The sequence below is a fragment of the Citrus clementina genome, unplaced genomic scaffold (genome assembly GCF_000493195.1).
Source record: "Citrus clementina cultivar Clemenules unplaced genomic scaffold, Citrus_clementina_v1.0 scaffold_5, whole genome shotgun sequence".
NCBI classification, from domain to species: Eukaryota; Viridiplantae; Streptophyta; class Magnoliopsida; order Sapindales; family Rutaceae; genus Citrus; species Citrus x clementina.
Genome location: NW_006262201.1, coordinates 36,595,773 through 36,600,705, shown reverse-complemented (window position 1 = coordinate 36,600,705; position 4,933 = coordinate 36,595,773). Strand labels below are relative to the sequence as shown.

The following is a 4,933-nucleotide window of genomic DNA, read 5'->3' as shown; positions in this document are numbered from 1 at the left end:
TTTAAGATCAAGGCGAGATAAATGATCTGCCACAACATTTTCAGAACCTTTTTTATCTCTAAATTCAATGTCAAATTCTTGTAAAAGCAACACCCAACGAATCAATCTTGCCTTGGCATCTTTCTTAGTAAACAAATATTTTAAAGCAGCATGATCAGTAAAAATAATCACTTTACAACCTATAAGATAAGATCTGAATTTATCAAGTGCAAACACCACAGCTAGCATTTCTTTTTCTGTAGTTGAATAGTTCAACTGTGCATCATTGAGTGTCATACTAGCATAATAAATCACATAAGGCACACGATCTAATCTTTGTCCTAAAACTGCTCCTACAGCATAATCAGATGCATCACACATAATTTCAAAAGGCAAATCCCAATTAGGTGGCTGAATGATAGGTGAAGAAGTCAACAATTTCTTAAGCTTTGCAAAACCATCAAGACAAGATTCATCAAAGATAAAAGGTGCATCCTTAACAAGTAAATTGCATAAAGGTCTAGAAATTTTACTAAAATCTTTAATGAATCTTCTATAAAAACCAGCATGTCCAAGGAAAGATCTTACTTCTTTTACAGATTTGGGATGTGGAAGATTAGAAATTAAATCCACCTTAGCTTTGTCGACTTCTATACCTTTGCTGGAAATTATATGACCAAGAACAATACCTTGTTTTACCATGAAGTGACACTTTTCCCAATTTAGAACCAAGTTCTTTTCTTTACATCTCTGCAAAACTAATGTTAGATGCTGCAAACATTCATTAAAAGAATCTCCATAAACAGAAAAATCATCCATGAATACTTCAAGAAATCTCTCAACCATATCAGAAAAAATGCTAAGCATGCATCTTTGAAAAGTAGCAGGTGCATTGCATAAACCAAATGGCATTCTCCTATATGCAAAAGTTCCAAATGGACAAGTAAAAGTAGTTTTCTCCTGGTCCTCTGGAGCTATAGGGATCTGATTATAACCTGAGTATCCATCTAGAAAACAATAAAAATCATGACCTGCAAGTCTATCAAGCATTTGATCAATAAATGGAAGAGGAAAATGATCTTTTCTTGTGAATGAATTCAATTTTCTATAATCAATGCAAACACGCCAACCTGTAGTTACTCTAGTGGGAATTAATTCATTATTAGCATTAGTAACTACTGTAACACCAGATTTCTTAGGAACAACTTGCACAGGGCTAACCCAAGAGCTATCTGAAATAGGATAAATAATTCCTGCATCTAATAATTTGATTACTTCAGCTCTTACCACTTCTTTCATGTTAGGATTTAACCTACGTTGCATTTCCCTAACAGGTTTAGCATTTTCTTCAAGATGAATACGATGCATGCAATCTACTGGATTAATACCTTTAATATCAGCGATGGTCCATCCTATTGCCTCCTTATGCTCTTTTAGAATACCTAACAACTTACCTTTTTGCTCAAGATCGAGGGAAGAAGAAATAATAACAGGTAGAGTGTCAGATTCTCCTAAGAATGCATATTCCAGAGTGTCAGGCAGTGCTTTGAGTTCCAATTTTGGTGGTGCCTCCGCAGATGGGCCAATTTTCTTCTCAGAATGAGGCAGTAGTTCTGACTTTGTCTTCCATTTAGTTGTGTATGTAATTAGAGGTGCATCAAGTAAAGCGCTGACTTCTGCAATTGCACTGTCATCATTAAAAGATAAATCAGGATGAGTTAGACATGCCTCTAATGGATCATCATTATGATTTGAAATGAATGAATCTTCTACTAATTCCTCTATCATATTCGCGTCAACAAATTCATCTTCTTCTTGTGGCTGCTTGGTAACATTAAAAATATTCAATTCCATGGTCATATTACCAAAAGATAGCTGCATGTTTCCATTCCTGCAATTAATAAGAGCATCAGCTGTAGCTAAGAAAGGACGACCTAGAATAACTGGAGTGTGTTTCTTAGGATCATGTACATGCTGAGTATCAATAACGATAAAATCAACAGGATAATAAAATTTATCAATCTGTATCAACACATCCTCCATAATACCGCGAGGTATTTTCATTGACCTATCAGCAAGTTGCAAAATAATAGAAGTTGGCTTTAATTCCCCTAGTCCAAGTTGCATGTAAACAGAGTAAGGCAAGAGATTAACACTAGCGCCTAAATCCAATAATGTTTTATCAAAACATTGGTTCCCTATAACACATGAGATAGTAGGAGAACCAGGGTCCTTAAATTTTGGTGGCATTTTACATTGAAGTAAATTGCTAGTTTGTTCAGTTAAAAACGCCTTTTTAGTGACATGCAAATTTCTCTTTTTAGTGCATAAATCTTTCAAAAACTTTGCATATGAAGGAACTTGCTTAATAGCATCGAGTAAAGGGATGTTTATACTTACCTGTTTGAAGATTTCCATAATCTCACCTGTTGAAGTCCCTTTCTTTACCTTTGTTAACCTTTGAGGAAAAGGAGCCTTGGGAATGTAAGCTGGCGGGTCACTCTCTTCAGGATCATTTGGTGATGAGTTTTGTGATGGAACTAGATCTGAAGAAGCAGGCTTAGATACCTTCCTTGTTTGAACCTCCATCTTGTTGTCAAATAACTTTCCTCTTCTCAAGGTCATAACAGATTTTGCTTCTTCATGCTGATGGCTTGAACTCAATTCAACTTCATGCACTCCTTTAGGATTGGGAATTGGTTGACTTGGGAATTTTCCTTTTTCTCTCTCCGCTACAGTAGTTGCTAATTGACCCAATTGATGTTCAAGCTTCAGAATAGCTTGAGTATTTGACTGAAAAGCTTGTTGGGTTGACTGAATGAAACTTTGAAGTGTATCCTCTAAAGAAGGCTTTCTTTGTTGGGGTGCAACAAATTGAGACATAGGTTGTTGGGCAGGAGGATATACTTGGTTAGGAGGGACAAATTGTTGATTGGGCATGTTAAATTGTTGTCCTCCTTGGTTTGACAAAGGTTGATTTTGTTTCCAAGAAAAATTAGGGTGATTCCTCCAATTAGGATTATATGTGGATGAATATGGACTATTGGAGGTTTTCTCATATGATTGTAAGGCATGTACCTGCTCAGAATAAGCCTCTTGATAGACTGGTAATGATGGACAATTCTGTGCTGTATGAGACACGTTAGAACAAATAGCACAAACCTCATTAGCTACACTAGGATGATGATTCATTGATTGGTTCAGAGCTAAGGCATCTACTTTCCTAGAAAGCATAGCTAGAGTGGCTTTCACATCAAAGTCATCCTTAACTTCATATAACCCCTTTCTAGAAACTTGAGATGATTTTTCTCTTTGATTTGAAAAATCCCACTGTTGAGAATTCTCAGAAAGTGAATTAAAGAAATCCCATGCAGCCCCTTCATGTAAGTTCAAAAATCTCCCACCATTCATAGACTCTACCATATGACGATTTGACATGGTTAAACCGTTATAAAAGCATTGTATAAGTCTCCATTTTTCAAAACTATGGTGGGGACACTTAAGGAGTAAATCATTGAATCTTTCCCAACACTCGTAAAATTGCTCACCCTCTCTTTGATAAAAATCACTTATCTCTCTCCTAAGGGCATTTGTTTTAGACATAGGGAAAAACTTGGTGAGAAACTTATTACTCAATTCATCCCATGTACTAATAGACCCAGCAGGAAGTGAATTCAACCAAGCTTTTGCTTTGTCTTTTAATGAGAAAGGGAACATACGAAGCCTAATTGACTCATTATTAAAATTTTGAAAACGGAATGTAGAGCATATGTCAAGAAATTCCTTAATGTGCAAATATGGATCCTCTCTCTCTAACCCATGGAAAGATGGTAAAAGTTGAATGACAGAGGGCTTGAGTTCAAAGTGTGTTGCTGTGGTTTGTGGCAACACAATACAAGATGGTTGGTTGGCTGCAAGTGGTGAAAAATATTCTCTAAGGGTTTTCTCTGCTTGCACTGGTGGAAGTATTGGCAATAGTCTATTTGGGTCATCCATCACTTCTAAAGAACTAGTTTGACTACTATCAATTTTCGACTCTCTTTTAACCAAACGATTTGTTAAATCACGTTCCCAAACACTCATAAACTAACTAGACAAGGAAAGAAAGAAAAACAAAACAAAATAAAACAAATCAACAATAATAAAAAATAAATAAAAGAAATCAAACAACCAAACAATGAATTTAAAGACAAATAATTTTTTTTTTGTTTTTTTTTAATTAAAAAATATATAAAAGACAATCTAAATTATAACTAGTGGAAGAATCAAATCAACCTAGATTAAACTGACTTTCTAGCACAATCCCCGGCAACGGCGCCAAAAACTTGTTGTGAAAATTTTAATGTACTCGCAAGCGCACGAATCTAGAGATAGAATAGTGGTAACGAGGTCGATCCCACAGGGATTGTTATAAATTGAAAAGTCTAATTTAAATCTAAAATTAATATTAATTCTAATCTAGTTGAGTAAATTGAGTTTTTAAGAAAATTAAACCAATTAAACTAAAGAAGCAATTAAAATAAAGGAGAATTCAATAAGATAAGAATTACCAAGGTTTCAGAATCCACCACTATTCAACTAGTAATTATCTAATTATTAATTAATCCCCAATTTTAGAGTGACAACTCGAAATCAATCTATGTCATCTCATGAATATAACAATTACGCCCAAGTAATTAAATCTAATGTAGGTTCTTTTTCTGCTTAGTAATATGACATCTAAGAATCTCATGTAAACATATTGAATAACAAAGAGTCAAAGTTTCCTAAGCACTCCATGTAAACAATTTAATGAAAGACATAAAATCAAAGATAATCATGTATAAACTTTATAGATCCAAGCATAGAATTAATCGAATATTAATCCTAACAATCAATAATGCATGACAGAATTGATGAAAAGATTTTATTAACATCCAATTAATCATGTGAAATAAAAACCATAATCATCAAA

At 34.3% G+C, this 4,933-nt stretch overlaps 1 non-coding gene across 1 annotated transcript; it reads left to right on the top strand.

The window, feature by feature from the left end:
- Positions 1-3,460: 3,460 nt before the first annotated feature.
- On the top strand, positions 3,461-3,567 carry LOC112098644. Its single transcript, XR_002905754.1, has one exon. It is a non-coding gene; the product is annotated as a small nucleolar RNA R71 (small nucleolar RNA).
- Positions 3,568-4,933: the final 1,366 nt, after the last annotated feature.